Raw genomic sequence first — 8,418 nt, 5'->3', positions numbered from 1 at the left:
TCAAAGTTTTGTTTTATATAGCTTGAAACTTTTTTTTACTGAATTAGAGATTAACTGGTTGAAATAGCAACAAAACATTTTTAACTTATTGATTTAAATATTAACTCAGCTGCCAACAACCCTCTTAGCTGACCCTAGGCACATTTTGTGCAGTTTATATAATAACTGTATATTAACATAATAAGAATATGAAAATGTGAGTTGTCAGATAAAGGTTTCATTCAAAGGGAAGTGTCTCTGGGGCAGCAAATATAAACCCACAGGTTTGAGGTCATTCTGCAACAGGACAATAACCCAAATGTAAAGGTAGTGATAGTGATAGTGAAATTAATTCTAGTAATAGTTTGGTATTTAAAAGGTCACGTTTCTGATTCTGTTGTTTTAACTAAGAGGGAATATCATCAATCGGTGCAGGATCAAAATTTTGCATTTGAAATTCCGCTCGCCGTTTCTCTGTCAAAATCTGTTCATTTCTCACTGTAAGCTGGACCATGGGAGTGTTAATATCCGTCAGGAGCACGAGGAGAAAATGTGAGCTCGTGTTCCAAACAGTCACATGAGTAAAATGTGTTTGTGAAGTGGGGAGGGCCAAGGAGCATCATCAACGCAGCTAGAATAAATAGTGCAGGAACCTTCTATGCTGCTCTGGCATCAGATCACAGCTTCCTCACTTGACTGTCTGGTGCCATTTGCTATACATAATTCAATCAAAAGTGACCAGACTTGCAAACAAAAAGCTGTGTATTCTGTAACAAGGCCTGCGTCAATATGTGTAACTCAGACCGACAGAGTTACTAACAGCTGAGCTGACTCCTTGACTCCTGTAAGCCTTCGGTCATCAATATAACAACCCCTGCATGAATTATACAAACAGCTGTAACCAAACAAGATGCTCTGACCTTCAGCCTGAAGGTGTGGCTGGAATGGCAAAGTGAAAGATAAGACACGGCATCGCCCGTCCTCACCTGGCACACATTTGAAAGACTCGCTGAATGCTGGAAGAGGTGCTCAGATCATTTAATCAAGTAAAAGCAGCAGTACCACAGTGTAGAAACACTCATCGAAATACGGTTAAAGGTTTAAAATATGCAAATATGCAATATGCAAAAAGGCTCGTTCCAGAATCATGCTTTGGTAGAAGCTTGAGACACGTTTACTAAATTTGAGTACACTAATTTCTTTTTTTATATTACTTTGTGGTGCTTGGGTTTCTCAAGAGAATGTGGTCAGAAAACAATGGTGGAAGGTCTTGACAGTCGACACTCCTTTGGTTTTTAAGTAGCTCTTGCAAAGCTGTTAGTTGTGTTTGGGGGTCATTACTCTGCAGCAGGATGACACAAAGATGCAAACCCGGATGATGCATGTCTATAAAGTCTGCTTGTTGTTTTCCTTGGTCGTGTTGTAGCTGATTTGTTGCATAGGTCCAACTCCACTTTTGCTTTGATGTGCTGTGGTCTCATTTTCTCTTTGTGTTTGTCTCCTTACACACATTCTTTATTCCTGCCACAGAGCTCAGCCTTGATTCATCAGTCAATAGGATTTTTTCAGTAATCCACTGTGAAATGCCAAATCCTGATGGTATATCGTTTTCCAGCCTTTGTTTTGTCCTGTTTTCCTTAGTGAGAAGTGGTTCAGAGACTGAATCAATTTATTGATTCTTCTGATGGTGTGGTCCCTTATGGTCTGCCTGACCATGCTTTGGATACAACTGATCCAGTTTTAAAACACCATGCACTGCACTTTTGGAACCCTCAGGTCTAATTATGATTTGGCATAAGCATTTAGATCAAAATAATTATCTGACTCTTGTTTTCAATAGGACTTGCCTGGGAAATGCCCAGTCTTTCCAAGTCTGCGTCCCTTGTTTGTAACAGTTTCTTTCCAATGGTTAGTTTTAAATTCAAGTTTTTACTTTATTTTGTTTAGTGTGCGCTCAGTTTTCCAGACACGGCTCTTAGTTTATCATATGAATAGAGAAGCAGATGCCGACTTATTATTTTCAATATAAATTCCAAAATATTTGTCACAAAGTGGAGAAGCAGTGAAGTTCATGTTTTGCTTTTTGTCACATGCTGCTTGAGTTGCTTTTATAATGTTTGATTTATGACCCTAATGTATAACCCCCCCCCCCTCCGTAATCAACCTCCCTTTCATCAACCTGCAATGTGGAAAGTCTCATGTTCACCATTATTGGTCAAAACATTCCCTCTTGCTGGTTTTCCTCCTACTCTGATAGTTACATGAGCCCCTTACTCTGCATAGACCGGGCCCCCTCAGGCTCTCCAATTTCTGCTTCTGCTTTTAACAGGATTTGTTCCTTTAATCAGTCTCCTTCTATGCTCTCTCAGTCCCTGTCCACACAGTGGAGGACATCTGATACATGATGCAGATGATGGTAATGTGGCTAGTGCTCATGTAAAAATAAAATCCCCATCACTCTCTCACACGGGCAAGGTTATTACCAACTATTATGGAAATGGCTGACTGTAAATCATAGTCACTCATGAGTGAATGTTAAGTACAGCAATGTATTTACTGTTAGAGCAAAAATAGAAACCTTCATTAGTTTTATGCATACAGGCTACGACTTCAGCATCCAAACAATCAATCGGAAAAAATAATCAGGCTTTAAGACTAAATGAGAATCACAATCTGTGTGTTTAAAGCCGCTGTGATTTCAGCTGTGTTGATAGAAGCTGGCTAATGTTGGCACATGTGCATGAGAGATGTATATACTGCCAACACGTTGAGCAGTCTGCTGCTGCTGATCAAGGTGAAGGTCAGCCGGGCCGGCAGAGCCGGCGGCAATCACTCTTCTTAAATAGTCAATTCCACTTGCTGGAACACAGCCACACACTTATGACTAAGCGCCCAGGTTAGAGTTTGATTGGCACTCCAATCTTCTGCAGCTTTAGCCATTTTAGCAATGTCATTTTGACGACTGGTTGGTGAGTCAGTCAACTGCTGGATGGATTGCATGAAATTCTGTGCAGATATTCGATAATGTATCCTACTGACGTTGGTGATCCCCTGACTTTAATCAGAGTTTTCGCAAATTATTTGAAATAGCTCCACATGAACTTGATGTACATTCAGCACAGACATTAATGTTGTTCAGAAGAATAATCTTACTATTTTTGGTTATTCCCCTGCTTTATCATGTAGTGATGTGGTAAGTGCCCCATCAAGATGAGTCATCGTGAGTTTGCTGATTCTTTTTTTTTTTTTCAAAGCGCCATAATAAACTTAAAATTGAATCTGTCCAATACTTTGGCTAATAACCAAATACCTCCAAAACTAAGTACATTCCCACGAGCCTCCGTTGCATTTTGTTCAGTGCCACTTAGTAAAGGTTAACATGCTGTGGCGATCAGAGTGAAGATTACACAGCCTTAGTGTAACATGTTAGCATTGTTCTTATGAGCTCTGTGGACCATGGATGCGGGTTACATATCACTGCTGTCCAGCCTCAGTACTCAGGTTATTTACTTAACTAAAAGTATCGGTACTACGCTGTAAAAGTACTGCATTCAAAATATTTCTCAAGTAAGAGTACAAATGTATTTGCTCTAAAAATACTTTAGTACCAATGTAAAAGTACCCTTTGTGTACAATGTCTCATTTCATTAAAATAATCATGATACTATTGGATTATAATTATTGATGGAATCATGTATTCATCACTTTGCAGCTGGTAACAGTTGAACATATTTTAAAAGCTTTATACATTGATTTAATGGTCTAATCTAGATCATCTACATTTACTTGAAAACACTACTTAAGTAAATGTACTCAGTTACTTCAGTTACGTTACTGCAGAGCTGCTAACACGGTTGTGGAGTCTTTTCGGTGTTTAAATTTTTAAGTAAACTTTGACCTTTTTTGAATCAGCTGGTTCTTTCTAATTTATATCCAAACAATATAATTATCTTATATTTACATGAGTGAGGTTTTATTTTGCGTATTTGTAGTTTCAATGTCATAACAAAAGCTCCCACAATAAGATTTGTTGATGTTGTTGCTTTTTCCACATCTCCTGAGGAGTGTCTTTTCTCTTGTTATGATGTTCCCAGCTATAAAAGCTGAATATTGCTGACATTATTCATTCCCACTCCAGGGGAAAATAACCTAGGTGACATACTTCAAACCTCAGAAAGCAAATAAATTATTGAGGAGAAAGTCACTCCTGGGGTAATTTATTTGTATTCTGTGGAGTCAGCAATCCCCTCTGCCACATGAGGACCTAAATATGTTAACTAAAGAATCTAGTCTCTTGTTTTTGTCCTTTTTTATATCTGACAGTTTTAAAGTTTTATTAAACATCCAATGACAGTATGTAATTCCGTCGCAACATTAATGCCACTTAGGTGATGGATGGATAGTGATGGATGGCCTGAACAGTCTGCAGCTGCCGATCAAAGATCAGCATTACATTTTTCCATGCTGACCTCTGTCCTCCACGGCAATAAGAGCAGCACATACTATTAATGTGTTACACTAGCTGATCACTGAGCAAGTGAAATTAGGTGTTTTCTTCTCTTTTGTGTGTTTAATCAGGCTTGAGGCTGTAAAACAGGCTCATTTAAAACTGTAGATCTATCTTTGTGAGCAGCCAGAGGACTAAAAGCTAAGAATAAGCCCCTTTCTCTCTGATCTTCAGATAAAAATAATGACTTCCACTGTTTAATTTGCCCCACCATAATAAATGTGAGATAATCTCCTCCTTGTCCATCTATCCACGACTCCTTTTCCCCACAGATGTCCCGCTTTGCTCTCAACAGTAATGGCTGAAGTATTTTCAGCAATGTGGTGCAATGTGGATGGATGATGAAGACATTTTCTCTTATGACTGTTCACGCTTCTCATTCATCAGTTGTCCTTCACTGTAATGTGATCCCTTTTTGGAAAATTTGTTTTATCGCTCTACCTGGACAAGGTGTGTAAGTGAAGTTCAAGCACACCAGCACGGATGACTCTTGATGGTCCTCCTGCAGATATCTGGTGTCCCAATTATTTCTATAAACTCACATGTTGGCACTGGAAAATTATAAACACAAAAGTGTGCTTGATGTACATTTTTTTATTCTCAAATCTATCTGTTCTCATATATAATCATGTATAATCATTCCAATATTTTTTGTATGAGTCCTAATGAGTTTAGTCTGTTTTTTACCTGGAAGCAGTAGGGAAGAAGCAAATGCCAAATCGTGATGATTTGAACGTATTAAGATAATATGTAATAATATTTCAAGTGATATCTTTAATTCAAAATCTGATTTAAGTAAAAACAGAAAATTATTAACCGTATCAAAGGTAAAAGTAAGAAAAATGTCTCCTATGATTGATATATGACAACATATGACATTAAAAATGGTCTTTAAAAGCATCTATGTGTAAGCAGTGTTTAACTTAACGTTGCTATTTAAAGTGGTTTGAATTTCTTTTTTGCTTTTTTGTAGTTCAATGGTCACTTAATCTTCACCATGGCTTCTTATTTTTCCACCTTTCACCACACAGACCTGGAATCTTCACGTCGCACATCTCTCAGCAGCTACAAATGCATTAATTATTGAATAAAGGAGATGTCAGAGCATTAGACACTGACCTCTGGAAGTCCATCACCACAGTGTCCGACTGGGTGCAGGGCAGAACAGCAGCGTGTTGCTCGAAAAAGTTCACCCTGACTGTGAGTAGAAGTGATGAGCAGCATAGTCACTGATGGACAAAGGTTAATATTCTGAACCTACCAAAGAATAATAGCATCTCTTACTTTGCTCCCATAGGACACCGCTAAGGTTAACTGAGGAATGTGGAAGGATTGATTTCAGGCACCTAAGGGTTAGAAATGTTCTTGTCTTGTGTCACCCTTTCTATTTACTGTGCAGAGTTTAATTAGTCCAGTGTTGGAATTTAACAATTAGGTAACCAAGGATGCAACAACATTGTCACTCGATTATCTGATGCCCTGGACAAACTCTGGATGACCTGTACAAACTCTGGAAACTCTAACTCTTGACATTAACCAAACCCAGATCCGAACCCTGAACCTGACCTATGTAGATTCTGTCGGCGGTTTTAAATTATATACCTGTCAAATGCTTCGTATCACAGTAATATTGTATATCTACTCAATGTATGTTCCTGAGCTCAGACGATGAGCAACAGAAGAGAAGACAATGTAATGCAGTGTTTCTAGAGCAAATATCCAATAAACACATTAAGGAAATGCCCCTTTTCAAAAACATTTTAACCGAATTCTGAAACAGGATCACCCAGAACTGGGACTGATTAACCCCTTCTAACGGGACTGGCAGCAGGCCAGTGTCTTGCTCTGACTCAGTTGGTTCACTTTCCAAGGTGTCACTGATACACTTCACCTATGAGAAGGAGTGTCTTAACTGCCATGGGGGCCTGGGTATCATCATTCAATGACAGCCAGAAGGACAAACAGCGGTCACCTGAACATCAGATATCAACCGTTTTGTAATTTAATCTAAATTGCAGACATTGCGAGCCAAGTATCCATATCATTTGTTTGTGACTGAAACTTAATGTGCTTTGTGAACCTGGTGATGTAAGCCAATCGGGAGCAGTCTGTGTGGAGTCAAGCACATTTTGGGTTAAAAATAAATAGCACTTCATGTAAAAATCTCAACGGTATATTTGTGACTAAATAAATAAATTAACACATGCAATATTAGTATGGCTTATGTTTGTGACCTCAGAATACCAGCATATACAGTGATTCTAAAAAGTCCTGTGTCTATTTCGAGGAGCGTGTATTGATTTCTAGATCGTGTTGCATTCAGACTTTGAAAGTTACAGTAAGAGTTTGAGGACTATGGATGAATGTGATATATTGGACCAAAAGTGCATATACCTCCAGTCAAGACTGTAATGTGAAAAATGCTAAATGAATGCATCACTATGTATAAAGTTTTAAAACATCATTTATCTGCAACCTTGAAATAAAATATTAAATTTTCATTATGTGCAGCATATTTAGTGGGCAAAGAAAATAGATAATGGAATAGTGTATTATAACGTCACTATAAATATATTATTTAGAAAATGATTTATTACATTATATAAAGACTAGGACTGATGATGATAAGGTATATGTCCGCATTCATCTTGTATTGATGTGCCCACTTTGATTTTTTTATATCCATTTTTATGTTTGTACTTATTTTTCTGTACAATGAAAAAATGCTGCTCATATGAAATTATTTTTAAGATTGTATAAATTATTTCACATTTGATGCTTTGTGAGTATAGGACAATCACAGAATCTAACAATGGGTTATGATATGGACATCTGATCAGTCTATAGTTTCCACTCTGGGTGCCGGAGTCATGAGCAGCCACAGCTAACCCCTCTGAGTGACTTGGCTTTGTTTGGCTGGTTGTGTATGTCTGACTGTGGCTCACTCCATTACAAGTCTAAATGACTAATTAATGGTGCTGGGACAGGTGACACCGGCTACTCAAGATACATTTACACCCCCATCCCCACAAGGCTCTGACTGGAAACCACTGCAATTCTTCACTTCGCCCTCTCCTCCATCCTCCCCTCTCCTCCCTCATCCCCTCATGTCTAATTCATCGGTTGGTGGAGTACTGTTTAAGGAGCAGCTCCGCAGATGGACAGATGGGCCGATTGAGAGAAAGGTGAACAGGACAAATAGAGGTGCAGCTAGGTTTGGTTTAGGATGTGCAATTCCTTTAGTGACAGAAAGAGGGAAGAGGGAAGAAGTGATGGACACTATCAAACATACACACTCAGTACAAGAAAAAAGATGAAGGAATTTTTACAGCATATTACTGTGTCCTCATGAGGACTCTGGTGTGCCACAGTATGTCCCCTGGCGTCCACCTTAGAGGAAACAGCAGTGCTAAAGGAGATGTGTGTACTTTTAGCCATTAATGATCCTATGCAGCTCTTTGCAAAGCTGTTTGGTTCACTTTTATAGATAACTAAGTTATGTCTTTAAGGTTCCAGAGGTTCTACAGGGACACAGAGAAAGATATTTTTACTTTGAATGAGGTTTTTGTTTGTTCTTTAACAACTATTCCTAATCCGTCAAAGGTAAGAAAAAGGGGAGAATTTGTTAAAGATAAAAACAGGAAAGACACAGTTTGACACAGCAGTTAGAGAGTCCTGGCTGGTAGCCTGTAAAAGGCTATGGTTTCAGAATCTATACCTAAATGCAGCACAACTGCTGGAGGGAGTTGGAAAGGGGAAGGAGAATATTGTTTTAGGCATTATCATGTAAGGAAGAGTAATAAAACAACAACTCAAACATTATGGGAATTATCTAAACAACTGATTCGCATTGTCACATCCAAAACTGCTGACAGGCAGTGTTAGCACAGATAGAGGATCAGCTAAACACCCTTTGGCAAAGGTTCAACAAA

Source organism: Channa argus, chromosome 22, assembly GCF_033026475.1.
Source record: "Channa argus isolate prfri chromosome 22, Channa argus male v1.0, whole genome shotgun sequence".
NCBI lineage: Eukaryota > Metazoa > Chordata > Actinopteri > Anabantiformes > Channidae > Channa > Channa argus.
Note: the sequence above shows the minus strand (reverse complement) of the source record.